At 42.7% G+C, this 14,994-nt stretch overlaps 1 protein-coding gene across 1 annotated transcript in view; it reads left to right on the forward strand.

The window, feature by feature from the left end:
- ADCK1 (aarF domain containing kinase 1) overlaps positions 1–14,994 on the forward strand; it is a 159,853-nt gene that overhangs the window by 128,285 nt on the left and 16,574 nt on the right. The window contains exons 13-16 of the mRNA XM_049705309.1: positions 998–1,257; positions 2,238–2,300; positions 6,408–9,662; positions 11,246–13,096. The gene's annotated coding sequence lies outside the window, so the exon portion shown is untranslated. The remainder of the gene's footprint in view (positions 1–997; positions 1,258–2,237; positions 2,301–6,407; positions 9,663–11,245; positions 13,097–14,994) is intronic.

Raw genomic sequence — 14,994 nt, forward strand, 5'->3', positions numbered from 1 at the left:
CTCTCAGTTTCTGTAGGTCAGGAGTCCCACATCTTAGCTGGGTCCTCCGCCCAGGGTCTCACAAGGTTGTGATCAAGGCTGAACACAGAGTCAGCCTGGTTGTGTTCTTTTCTGAGGCTTGAGACCCTCTTCCAAGTTCAATGAGGTTGTTGGCAGAATTCAGGTCCTTGTGGTTGTAGCATAGAGGCCCTCAGCTCTCAAAGGCTGCCCCTCTCCACAGGCAGTTCACAACATGGCTTTGCTTCTTCAAGGCCAGCAGGAGAGTGTGACTCTAACCTCAGGAAGGACCTAGTCCCTCTTTTAAGGGATCACCTGATTAAGCCAGGCCCACCCAGGATAAGCTCCATTTTGGTTATCTCCAACTCAAGGATGCTGCAAAGTCCTTCCACCTTTGCCAAGTAACATGACCAAATCACGGAGTGGCATCCCATCATATTCAGTCTCACCCACATTTAAAGGGAGGGGATTATACAAGATGTATAGGGTTGTGTGTGGGAGTTGAGCGGGTGGGAGTTGAGGGGGTGGGAGTCTCGGGGGCCCTCTTAGAATTCCGACTATCACAGAACATCTCTTTCAGCTCAGTAGATATCATTACAAGTAGAAACTCCAAACTGGGTTTCTACGTTCGAGTTGATATAAACTCAAAGAAGGTGGGGTAGTTTCTGTATGCCAGGTGCTCTTCAGTACTTTAACATCCTTTATTCTAATTCTCACAACTACTGCATTTTACAGAGGGGGCTGGGATATGAACCGGTGTGTTTTGACTCTGGGGCCTGCTCTAACTCCTGTCCTAAACTGAATTTAGAAAAATATGCAGTGACAAACAAATGCATGATAAGTGATTTAAAATGGTGATAGTGACGGCAAGTTATATGCATGTGCTGCACGTTCTCTCTCTCTCTTCTGCTCTCTGACATTAAAGGCTTGGTTACTCAAGGCCACAGTTACAGGATGTTTAAGTAAACAGTCCCCCCTTCCCCACTCTTTTTTTTTCAAGACAAGAAAATGGAACAGAACATCAGGGAAGGAGGCTTCACGGCGTCTCAGAGCAGCTGACTGGCCTGTGCAGAGGCTGTGCGGCCACCTGGCCCGGCCCCCTCCCGCTGTCATGGCCGGGGGACCCTCTGTGCTGCTGTAACCACGAGCGGCTCCTCCCTGGGCGCCAGGACGTCCCTGCCCGGTGCGTGTCTGGAATAGGCACTTAGATCAACGCTGACTCTGGAGCCCGTCCCTGGGTCCTGCAGAAGGGGCCAGAAGGTCAGCCAGACGGGGCTTGTCTGTCTCCCTCCCCTTCCCATGCCACCGTCTCCCCACAAACCAAAGCTCAGCTTTTGGTCCCCCACAGCCTCTCGTGACCCCACCCGAATTGGCTTTCCTGCCTTCTGCTTTGCGGAGTATAACTGTAGTGCTTGTACCTGCTCACCAGGGGTCGCAAAGTCCTGGCTCGCTTACCCCAGCTGGCTGGGTACCATTTCTGAGTCCAGGGGCCAAGGGAATTTACACACATACACCTGGTGTTTGTATATTTATCTAATAGGAATCTTTTTTTTTGCTTCTGTCAAGAAATAACTAGCTCTCCTATTTTTTTTTCTAGACACATGCAGCTGTGTCTTTTATGTATTTCTTCCGAGTATATAGAAGAAATAGGCAACACTTTTCCACTCAGAAAGTCATTCCACAGGGTTTGGATAGGGCTAAACACCCTCCACCCCCTCCCCGCTCCCATAAGCTCAGGCGTGGGAACAACTCAGGCCTCGCCAATCAGATCATTTCATTATTCTGGCCACAGCCATTGGATAAGGGATGGTTTCATGGGTGGTGCTGGACCAATCAGAGTGCTCCCTGAGACTTTCCTATTCCTGATTTCTGGGAGGAGAGCTCTTCTTTCTGAGGCTAAGCTGGACTCTGGGTGCTGGCAGCTGTTCTTACCCTAGAAAAGCTCTAGAGAAAGTTTGTATGAGAAATGGAAATACAGGCAGAACCCTAGTGATATTGACTGAGCTCCTGGATCCCCCTATGCCAGAAGCCTTCATACTGCTTCACTTTGGGGTTATATATACACACCAACCACACACACACCTTTTTTTTTTCTTTCTTAAGTTGGGATCATCTGGAATTCTGTCACATTTGACTGGAGAGTCCTTATACAAGAACCAACATTCCGGAAATTTCTACCATGTGCCAGGCACTGTGCTATGCATTTTAAATACATTATCTGTTTTAATCTTCTGTTTAAGGGCCTTGCATGGTAGGCACGATTACCTCAGTCTTACAAACTGGAAAAGGGAGTCTCAGAATAGGTAAGTAAATGTCTCATGAGCATACAGCAAGTGGCAGAGCAGAAATCTGTGCTTTCTGTCCTGAACTTCTACACTGCTTACCATCTTTGCTGTTCATTGGCATTTGGGCTCATATCACTTATAGCATTATTTCATTTCTCCATGGCCTTACATCTGACTAAACCATTTCAATTGTAAGATCTTGATGGCAGGGATTATGATATGTTTGCTGGCTCCACTGTCATCACCACTACGCAGGCCCACAGCACCCAGCATCGGGTGAGGCATGTCATAAACCTTGAACAAACCCTTGCTGAACTCATGACGTGCCCATAACACTTCACAAAACGCTAGTCAGAGCCCGAATCGTGGGAGGCGAGACACGGGGCAGAGTGTGCAGTCACATCTGCTGAGCTAAACATGCTTTTTGCAATCAGTACAACCAGTTCTCCCCAGGAGCTGACCCTGATGAGTCTCCATCTTTCATTCATTCAATATCCATCCATTCCTACATTCGACAAACATTTTCTGAACATTTATCGTATACCAAACATGCTGTACATTTATCATATACCAAACATGTTGTAAGACTCAGGATACTAAGTGAATAAGACATGGCTCCTGCCCTCAGAGATCTTATTTGTAACTGCCTTTTAATTACCCCGCAGCAAATTTTCCAAACCATTAGCAAGTTGCTGTTAGAATTGTTGACCAGCTCTCTGGATTGTTCATCACTGGGGCTCAAGCATTGTCCAGGAGGGGAACATCAGCCCCCATATTGATCTTTGTCAACCAACTTAGCCCCACTTCCACCAACAAGGCTGCCACAATGTACAACTCCAGGGGGTGCCATTCACATAAACTAATGACATTCTCAGAAGTTGAGCAATGCACAGCCTGTACAGCTATACACGGCAGCCTTAATAACGCAAACAGGACCCATTAATGATAGCCCTTCCCATTCACAGTCACATTTGTGAAGCACTTTACAGTTTACAAGGAATTTCATCTCCATTGTGTCAGTTGAACCGAGAAATTCTGTTTTGGTTCCCATAATGCATTCTCTCTCCTCTGACCTTCACCCATGGGATTCTCTGTTTGTTCCATGAGCTCCCCATAGCCACGCCCTCTCAGATGGTGACAGTCCAACTGAACTGGTGACAATTACCAAGCACCAAGTCACATTACCGGCCCCAGGCTTTCTTCCGCCCAACAGCACCTTCCTGGAATTAGCAGTGGCCACAGCTTGGCAGAGGTGACTGTGCTGGTGATTACGAATGCATTTCTTATTTGTCTTTTCAGCCCTGAAATCCTGTCAGTGAGGAGAAGCGATAATAACGTGTTATTAAGCTCTTTCTGGGTAATGTAATTCAGGAGTCAGGAGGCATTTTGGTCATTTATGTCTTTGAAAAGCTTAGAATAATTTTCAGTGTCATTATCCCCCATTTTAAGCCAGGCTCTAATATATAAATATAGATCTGGCCACTCCTGTGGGTATATATAGATACACATGTACTCTTAGATGTGCACATATGATGTGTATATACGCATGTACACAAAACACAGGATGTGGGCAGGTATGTGTAGAGTCAACAGAAACTTCCAATTATTTATAGATCTATGTATATGCATAATAACTCCTCCTTTTAGGATCATGGCTGCTATAAGGTTCTATCCAGGTTTTCAGGAATTAAATTTTATTCCTAGCTTCTCCCTTGACATGTTGCAGAGTTTCCATTTTTGCTCATCATTATAATAATGAAAAGAAGAACTCCGTTTACAAATACACCTCCAAGTTGTGCAGTGCCAACGTATAGGGACATTTCAGTTGCCCAGTCCTCTCCATCACACCGCCTTTCCAAGTTATGGTTCCCAGTAAGCTTCTTGGAGCTTTTGATTCCATCAGAAAATGTCTTTCTACTAACTGCCAATTATTTGCTGATTTTCCCCTAACACCTTGTACCTGGTGTTACAGGAAAGGTGCATCTATGGTATGTGGTAATCGTACTTGCTAATGGAGTTGGTGCTTGTTTATAGACTGGAATTTCCAAACTGGAAGGAATGCGAGATTGTATGAGTTGGCTCCCTCTTTGCACAATGAGGAAGGGGATGGTCAGAGCGGGCAGTAACTAGTCCCCGGTTCCTGAGAGTCAGTGGCAAAGCCAGGATGAGAACGCATGTCTCCTGGTCCTCCAGCCAAAGCCCTTTCTGGTAATGTGTTTCAGCCCTCATGGACCACTTAGCCCCACTCTAAGTGTGCTCTTCCTACATTTCTTGTTGAGCACAGTGATGGGGACTGTAGATGGGGTCCTCCACAGTCTCGGTGCAGTCCTAATAAGCTCTTATCAATGCAGTCACAGTGCAGTGGGAAAAACACGAAGACTAAAAGCTCAGTTTCTAACTGCAGCTTTGCCAAATGGCCCTGGCCAAGTCTCAAATGCTGTGTGCTCATTTAGTTACCAGTAAATTGGAAATAGTAATAGTATTGAACCCTTACAGTTGTCGTAAATTAATACACATATAAAGTGCCTGACATATCTTATGTGTTGGCTCTTACTGTTGACCCTCACCTGCCTACAGCATTTTCATCTTGTCCTCACTAAACTCTTCATCTCTATAGATGAATAAAATGATGATGCTTTCAATAAATTTCAAAACCAATTTTTTTTGAATTGATGTTTATTTGAGATTGAAAAGAAACAGAGTATGATCATCAGGATCTTATTTAATGCTGGACTTGGAACTTCCAAATCTACTTCATAGTGTGGTCTAGACACTGAACTTTTTTCAATTGAAATACAGTTGACTAAACACTTAACTCTTAACAAGACTTGTGACCTAGTATTTCCCATCTACAGCTTTACCTCCTTTAAGGTAGTTTCATCCACTCCCATTGCTCCCCAAATTTACATCTTTTGGTCCCGTTTACATGAAAGTCCCACAGGTTTTATATTAGCTTCATTCATTGATTTAGTCATATAGATATTTACCGAGTGCCTGTTATGTGCCAATAACTTTCAAGGTGCTAGGGATTTAGCAATAAATAAAATAGCTTCAAACCCTCGTCCTCACGGAGCTTATAATCCTAGTGGGGGTGGTGGTGGACAGTATCTCAAGTCATGATATGTGCTGTGACAAGAGAGCAGGAAAAGGGGACAGGGAGTTCTGGAGAGAGGGTAGACATTACTATTTAAATAAGAAAGGCCTCCTTGATGAGATGGCGTTTGAACACCAAGGAGATAAGGGACCAGCAGCTTGGCTATCTAGGAGGCTCTTCCAGGCTGAGGGACCAGCAAGTGCCAAAATCCCTAAGGCTGGAATGTGCTTGGTCTGTTTGAGGTACAGGAAGCCTGTACAGCTGGAGTAGAGTCTATGAAAGGGTAGTAGTAGAGATAAGATTGGAGAAGTACTTCCATCTAAAAGAAAGCATAGTTACATAAAATAATGCAAATGAGAAGATAGCCACCCCCTCCCCCAAGAGGAAAGACCCAAAGTCTCATCAGTCATTGTGTCCATCTCTGACTGATGTTTTTCTCCCTTCTACTTCTCTCATCATCTCATTTGATATTCTAAAGACTAATTTAGAAGATTAGCTGCCACTAACACTCCTTGTATAAAATAATAGGGGAAAGAAAGAGGAAGAAAAGACCTAATAAAACAAGGAAGAATATATGCATATTTACTACATTTTTGCAACCGGCCTCTGTTGATTATTGTAACTTCCTTCTTCTGCCATCTATCCCTTGTTCCTTTTGTTCTCAGCCAGCATTCAGCTGTTCAGGGTTCTCTATCTGGTAGGATGACCCAAGCCTTCCTTCCTGAAGGCTGCGCTCTCCTGGTGGTTCTTCTCGTATTGCTGTAGTTTTCCATTAACTTTTACTAAAGGACATAGATATACAGAAAGCTATAGGAACCCAATGTTCAAAATTAGTACCATTAATTGTGGGACAACTAGACATCATTTGCCTGCAGATGTGATATATAAGTTCAATAGGAAATTCGAAGTATCCTTTTAAAGTATTTTGACTTAATGTGTTAAATCTGAATCAAACCAAGCTTTTAGATTACGACTATTTGCATTTGTTAAAACACATAGAACTGTAAAGTAAAAAAGATGATGTTTTACAGATATAAATTATACCTCAATAAATATGGCTTTAAGAAACCCAAGCCTTGGACTTGAGAAGAAGCAAAGATGGCGGAGTGAGGTGCCGAGGCTATCTGGCCTTTGGGCCAAGGGGAGGGCCGGCCCCCTGGCGCTCAAGTGCTTCTGCTGGCCCGTATGAGGAAGAACATTTTCCTTGACTTGTAGGTGCTTTTATATTCATCTCGGAAAGAAAACAAAATTCTGAACTCAGGATTTGGCAAGTTTTGAATCAGAACTGTGTCGTCTTCAAGCAGAAGAGGTTATTCAAGCTCAGTTTGGAGTTGAGATATAACAAAAAATAAAAAATTACCCAGATAAAATGCAAAAGAAAGAAAATAAATCGTATTATCCTAACAAGCTATTTTTTTTTCCTTTATCCTTTGAAAGATTACTGGATGAGGAATCAGGAAACGTGGATTTTAGTTCTAGTTACACCACGTGGGAATTAATTATATCAGACAAACCATAGTACCTATAGACAAATGTCTGTAGAAACTAATAAATGGCACAGAGCTGGGACTTCCCTGGTGGTGCAGTGGTTAAGAATCCGCCTGCAAATGCAGGGGACATGAGTTCAAGCCCTGGTCCGGGACGATCCCATATGCTGTGGAGCAACTAAGTCTGTGTGCCACAACTACTGAGCCTGAGCTCTAGAGCCTGCGAGCCACAACTGCTGAGCCCGTGTGCCACAACTACTGAAGCCCATGTGCCTAGAGTCCATGCTCCACAACAAAGAGAAGCCACTACAATGAGAAGCCTGTGTACCGCAACAAAAAGTAGCCCCTGCTCGCCACAACTAGAGAAAGCCTGCGTGCAGCAGCAAAGACCCAATGCAGACAATAAATAATTTTTTTAAAAAGTGTCTTTAAAAAAATAAATAAATGGCACAGAGCAAAATGTAAAGAGATCCCAAAATTATTCATAGCATGTAATATATAACAAATATTTCATTGAATATTAGTCTGCTAATGGCCCAGGAATGAAGGTTTGCATCACAACAGGTAAAGAACTATGATCATCTGAGTGCTTGCTGAAGGCAAAAGGAATACAGAATGGGTAGTGGAAGAGGGTAGTTATAAATACCAGCTATGACCATGTGACCAGTTATAGGAAAGTAATTGTCATGAATATCTCCTCCTCATTTTGTTATGCATATGTTTACGTGTATATGCGTGTTTATGTTTTCTTCCCTTTCTTTTCCCATATCATGTAACATAAGATGTACTGACTTTTTATTATAGTATTTAAGTATTAATTTTACATCATAGTATTTAAGCTATGCGATATCAAGGAGAAAATATCACTTAAGGACTTTGCCTCCTTTCCTGGAGGAGGGTTTAGTGCGTTTTTAGTTGTATACAAGATAGCTATGACATGTTAGGAAGAATTACAACCTTGTTATTGTCTTTCTTTGGAGATTAAGTGTGGGTTTAGGAGATGCACGTGGATGCCAAGTTAACACGTAATGATTAAATTTATGCGTCAGCTTGACTGAGCCAAAAAAAAAAGAAACCCAAGCCTTTAGATATACCGCATTTCGTGGGAAATTCTAGGGATTAAGTGACAGCATAAGGAGATAGACATATTTAGAATTTGGGACATTCTATATGACAGCTGGCCTGACCTCTTACAAAGGGTCAACGTCATGAGGGGGAATTGGCATAGATGAGACAACACTTAAGAGCCATAATCAATTTATTGTGTGAAACTTACTGGATCCTCGTTTCAAAGAAACAGGTATACATTTTTTTTAGGACAGTTATAGAAATTTGAATATGAAGTGAGTTTTAGGTGGTATTAAGGAATTACTGCTATTTTTGTTACATATAATATTGGTATTGTTAATTGGAGAAGTATCCCTACTCTTTGGAGATACATGTTAAATATTTAAGAATTAAGTGTCATGATGTTTTTAATTTACTAAGAAATGATCCACTTATGAGGCAGAAAAGGCAAAATATTAATAATGGTTAAAACTAGGTGGATGGTATATGGGCGTTTATTGTATTCTTTTCTTTCCTGCGTGTATGAAATTAGAATTAAAATTACATTGAAACAGACAAATAAAAAACAAGAGAAGGCTGCTGCCGGATCCATACAGCTGCCCTGCGCAGCCTGTGGACCCAAAGTGGTGATAGCCCATAGGATCTAGAGCCTACTGGCCACAGCAAAAACTCATACCTGCTGAAACTGGTGCTTCAGCAACTGCCACTGGCAAAGGAAGAAGGGCTTCTGCCTCCCTTCCACGAATCATGGGTGTGTGATTGACCAGATGAATCTAGAACCCTGCTGGCCAGGGGCATCCTACCATGCAGGTAGTGGAGCTTAAGCCTCAGAGCCCCTCAGTTGCACAGGCATCTTCCAAGACCCCAGAAGGGCCTTAGCAATGTGTTCATGGGGTCATATGCTTTTGCAACCATCTTTGCAGAAGTAAGATATGTCAACTGAAAATAGTTAAGATTGCTATTTCAACTCTGATTTTCCTTGTGTCATGGTATTGGATGACCATGTGTTGTGTTGGATGGTATTGGAACGGCCATGGGAATTTTGGGGATCCAGCTAAGAGGAAGTTGCACTGTAGGTACATGTAGTTGGTGTTTGACTGTATCTGCGTCTGTGGTTTGCGGTCAATTCCAAGTTGTCCTGTTGTAGGAATGGCTTCCATGAAGACACTTACTGCTCACTGTGCCAACTCCCTGGACTTTATGATACCAAGATGCAGGGCCAGAGGTCATATCATGATGTGAATGTGTCCTATGCCCATCATCAGAAGTATTTAGCAGTGGTGGAGGAGAAAAAAAGGCTGAAATGTACAAAGCCAGAAGCTAGTCTGTGTAATATTCTTCCACTTACCAGATGTATAAAATTGTAAGTGGAGAATTTGGTACTCACGGGTGCCTAGTAAAATGGAAGATTTCTCCTATCAGGACCATGCTCAGTAACTTAGCTTACACGTTTACAAACACCAAATAGTTTTTGATGGGCGTTATGAATCGTAGAGTTTATCAGAATTCCTATATTTGTAGGGCAGAACCTGCAGTAGTACTACAGATAGTATGTTTCATATGTTTTATGCATATCAACAATAAAAATAAATTTTAATGAACCATGCTGAAAGAAAAATTCAATTATCTTTTTATTTATTTTCCATTAGATATTACAAAATCTTATCTTATGGAAAAGTGATCAAAGATCATGTAGCACAAAAAAAGTAGAAAAAAAAACCTGTTATAAAGGTATGTTGGGAAGGTGAATAATTATTTTTCCTGGGTGTAGTGATGTTTGTGTTATTTCAGCTTTTAAAAATGTATAATGCATTATGATTTTTTCCCTTATTCTAAATAATTATTTGTAATTTTGTGTTCTTTTACTTGAAGAAGGCCTGCACAATTGTATAAGCTTTAGACAGGAGATGTCAGAGCAAAAAGATAGAATTCTGGTCTCTATGACACTTAGAAGCTCACGGCAGCTCTGGATGGCCCATCTCCAGACTCCTCTTATTTAAGGGAGAAATAAATATCTTTCCTGTTTAAATGACTGTGTTTTTGGCTTTTCTGTTATGAGCAACCAAACAGAATCTTAACTGATATGCCCTTTGACTCAGCAGTTCCACTTCCAGGAATTTGTCCTGCAGATACACTGGCACATTTGCAAAATGTTGTATGGTCAAGGTCATTCATTGCAGCAAAAGATGAGAAACAATCTTTATGCTCATCAGTGGAGACTGGTTGAATAAATTATGTACATCCATACAGTGAAATAGTAAGCACTGTATATTAGGAGGAAGCTTGTCATATTGACATGGAATTATCTCTAAGGTATATTGTTAAGAGAAAAAAGTAAGTGCAGAAGAGTGTGAATACCATGCTATTATTTGTGTTAAAGAAGAAAAATATGCCATTGGTTGCCTCTGGGGGCGACTGAGTGGCTGAGGACAGAATGAGAGGGAGACTTTTTACGGTGTTCCTTCTGAATAATTGTGAACTTTTAATCTATTAAAAATAAAATTAAAATAAAAACTAGAAAACATTCTTATAATTAATACTTGTATAACAAAACATATTGTTTGCTAAAAAAAAAACTCTTTTCAGATAAAAAAATAAATAAAAATCCCCTAAGTCACCCATAAATAGAGATGCCATATGCCTGGCTTGCCCAGACAGTCCCAATTTATGCCTCTTTCTCTGGAATAATTGTCAATGTCACCTCACTTCACTCTCAGCGGTGTCCTGGTTTGGATGATAAATTGTCTGGTTAACCCACCCACAAATTACATCAGACCCCTTAAGAAGTCCAGCCCAGCCAGTGATGAAAGTGATCCCACCTCTTTGACTGATGACCAGATGAAGTAGTTGGCTTTAGTTTAGGGACCTTGAGTGAAGAAGAACGTGTTTTTAATGATAAATGGATGTCAGTGAGGTGGGCAATGATCACACCGAGAAAGGCAATAGGGAGTGGAACAAACTGAAGGTCTGGTGGCTTCTCTTTATCATCTTGTGCTGATGCTGGGGCATTGCTTAGTGGGAGGAATGGTGGGTGAACCACTGTTTTATTTCTCTGATTATTTTCTCTCTCTCTTTTTGCTGTATAATTACATGAACAAATGTGACATGCACATATGTCATGACTCAACTCTGTAGAACTTACCATGTTGTATTTGCAATCTGCCTATACCTCCAGGATTGTGAGCCTTGTGAGGGCAGTGACTGTGATTTCTCCCTGTGTCCTGGCACACAGTCAAACTCACCAAATGTTTGTTGAATGAATGACTGAACTCTGCAGAGACCTGCGCTGACATCTGGTGCTCTCTTCCCCACAGCCTCTGGTTGTCATATCTTGAAGACTGTAATATTTATGAAGGCAGGAGCTAAATTTACTTGAATCAACACTGGAACCTCAGCGCAGAGTACTGGTACATAGTAAGTACTAATAAATGTCAGTTTAATGGATGAATGAATGATGCAGTTTTAAAAAAGTTTTATTGACGTATAGTTGATTTACAATGTTATGTTAATTTCTGCTATACAGCAAAGTGATTCAGTTATACATATATATATTCTTTTCCATGTTCTTTTCCATTATGGTTTATCACAAGATATTGAATATAGTTCCCTGTGCTATACAGTAGGACCTTGTTGTTTATCCATTCTATACGTAATAGTCTGCATCTGCTGACCCCAAACTCCGAGTCCTCCCCTCCCCCACCCCCACCGCCTCCCCCTTGGCAACCATAAGTCTGTTCTCTTATATCTGTGAGTCTGTTTGTTTTGTAGATATGTTCATTTGTGTCGTATTTTAGATTCCACATATAAGTGATATCATATGGTAGTTGTCTCTCTTTTTGACTTACTTCACTTAGTCTGATAATCTCTAGGTCCATCCATGTTGCTGAAAATGGCTGAGTAATATTCCATTGTATATATTGTATATACCACATTTTCTTTTTCTGTTCATTTGTTGATGGACATCTATTGTAGGTTGTTTCCATGTCTTGGCTCTTGTAAATGGTGCTGCTATGAGCATAGGGGTGCATGTATCTTTTCAAATTTTGTTTTGTCCGGATATATGCCCAGGAGTGGGATTGCTGGATCATATGGCAACTCTATTTTTAGTTTTTTGAGGAACCTCCAGACTGTTTTCCACAGTGGCTGCACCAATTTACATTCCCACCAACAGAGTAGGAGGGTTCCCTTTTCTCCACACTCCCTCTGGCATTTGGCATTTGTAGACTTTTTTTTTTTAATTGGAGTATAGTTGATTAACAATGCTGTGTTAGTTTCATGTGTACAGCAAAGTGATTCAGTTATACATATACATGTATCTATTCTTTTTCAAATTCTTTTCCCATTTAGGTTATCACAGGATATTGAGCAGAGTTCCCTGTGCTATACAGTGGGTCTTTGTTGGTTATCAATTTTAAATATAGTAGTGTGTACATGTCAATCCCAAACTCCTAGTCTATCCCTACCCCCTACCCTTCCCCCCTGGTAACCATAAGTTCCTTCTCTAAGTCTATGAGTCTGTTTCTGTGTTGTAAATAAGTTCATTTGTATCATTTTTTTCAGATTCTGCATATAAGTGATATCATATGATATTTGTCTTTCTCTGTCTGACTTACTTCACTTAGTATGATAATCTCCGGGTCCATCCATCTTGCTGCAAATGGCATTATTTCATTCTTTTTAATGGCTGAGTAATATTCCATTGTATATATGTACCACATCTTCTTTATCCATTTGTCTGTCGATGGACATTTAGGTTGCTTCCATGTCTTGGCTATTGTAAACAGCACTGCAATGAACATTGGGGTGCATATATCCTTTCAAACCATGTTTTTCTCTGGATATATGCCCAGGAGTGGGATTGCTGAATCATATGGCAGCTCTATTTTTAGTTTCTTAACTAACATCCTACTCTTCTCCATAGTGTCTGTACCAACTTACATTCCCACCAACAGTGTAGGAGGGTTCCTTTTTCTGCACACTCCCTCCAGCATTTGTCATTTGTAGACATGTTTTTAATTGGAGTATAGTTGATTAGCAATGCTGTGTTAGTTTCTTGTGTACAGCAAAGTGATTCAGTTATACATTTACATGTATCTATTCTTTTTCAGATTCTTTTCCCATTTAGGTTATTACAAGATACTGAGCAGAGTTTCCTGTGCTATACAGTAGGTCCTTGTTGGTTATCTATTTTAAATATAGTAGTATTTTGGATGATGGCCATTCTGACTGGTGTGAGGTGATATCTCATTGTAGTTTTGATTTACATTTCTCTAATAATTAGTGATGTTGAGAGTCTTCTCATGTGCCTCTTGGCCATCTGTATGTCTTCTTTGGAGAAATGTCTATTTAAGTCTTCTGCCCATCTTTCAGATTGTGTTGTTCATTTTTTTGTTATTGACTTGTATGAGCTGTTTGTATATTTTACAAATTAAGACCTTGTCAGTCACATCATTTGCAAATATTTTTCTCCCAGTCTGTAGGTTGTCTTTTAGTTTTGTTTATGGTTTCCTTTTGCTGTGCAAAAGCTTATAAGTTTGATTAGGTCCCATTTGTTTAATTTTGTTTTTATTTCTATTGCCTTGGGAGACTGAGCTAAGAAAACATTGGTACGGAGGGACTTCCGGGAAGATGGCGGAAGAGTAAGACGCGGAGATCACCTTCCTCCCCACAGATACACCAGAAATACATCTACGCGTGGAACAACTCCTACGGAGCACCTACTGAACGCTGGCAGAAGACCTCAGACCTCCCAAAAGGCAAGGAACCCCCCACGTACCTGGTTAGGGCAAAAGAAAAAACTAAACAGAGACAAAAGGATAGGGACGGGTCCTGCACCAGCGGGAGAGAGCTGTGAAGGAGGAAAAGTGTCCACACACTAGGAAGCCCCTTCGCGGGTGGAGACTTCGGGAGGCGGAGTGGGGGAGCTTGGGAGCCGCGGAGGAGAGCACAGCAACAGGGGTGCGGAGGGCAAAGCGGACAGATTCCAGCGCAGAGGATCGGGCCGACCGGAACTCACTAGCCGAGAGGCCTTTCTGCTCGCCCGCCGGGGCGGGCGGGACTGGGAGCTGAGGCTCCGGCTTTTGTCGGAGCGCCGGGAGAGGACTGAGGTTGGCGGCGTGAACACAGCCTGCAGGGCGTTAGTGCACCGCGGCTAGCCGGGAGAGAGTCCGGGGAAAAGTCTGGACCTGCCGAAAAGGCAAGAGACTTTTACGTCCCTCTTTGTTTCCTGGTGCACGAGGAGAGGGGATTGAGAACGCTGCTTGAGAGAGCTCCAGGGACGGGCGCGAGCCGCGGCTAAAAGTGCGGAGCCCAGAGACAGACATGAGACGCTAAGGCCGCTGCTGCCGCCACCAGGAGGCCTGTGTGCGAACACGGGTCACTAGCCGCGCGCCCTTCCGGGGAGCCTGTGCAGCCCGCCACTGCCAGGGTCCCGGGATCCAGGGACAACTCGCCCGGGAGATCGCACGGCGCGCCTCAGGCTGCAACGTCACGCCGGCCTCTGCCGCTGCAGGCCCGCCCCACACTCCGTGACCCTCCCTACCCCCCGGCCTGAGTGAGCCAGAGCCTCCGAATCAGCGGCTCCTTTGGCCCCGTCCTGTCTGAGCAAAGAACAGACGCCCTCCGGGGACCTACACGCACAGGCGGGGCCAAATCCAAAGCTGAGCCCCTGGGAGCTGTGAGAACAAAGAAGAGAAAGGGAAATCTCTCCCAGCAGCCTCAGAAGCAGCGGATTAAACCTCCACAATCAACTTGATATACCCTGCATCTGTGGAATACCTGAATAGTCAACGAATCATCCCAAATTAAGGAGCCCTGTGGATGAAAGGCTCTTGGTGCTGCAGCCAGGAGTCAGTGCTGTGCCTCTGAGGTGGGAGAGCCAACTTCAGGACACTGGTCCACAAGAGGCCTCCCAGCTCCACATAATATCAAACAGCAAAAATCTCCGAGAGATCTCCATCTCAACGCCAGCACCCAGCTTCACTCAACGACCAGCAAGCTACAGTGCTGGACATCCTATGCCAAACAACTAGCAAGACAGGAACACAACCCCACCCATTAGCAG

Source organism: Orcinus orca, chromosome 2, assembly GCF_937001465.1.
Source record: "Orcinus orca chromosome 2, mOrcOrc1.1, whole genome shotgun sequence".
NCBI classification, from domain to species: Eukaryota; Metazoa; Chordata; class Mammalia; order Artiodactyla; family Delphinidae; genus Orcinus; species Orcinus orca.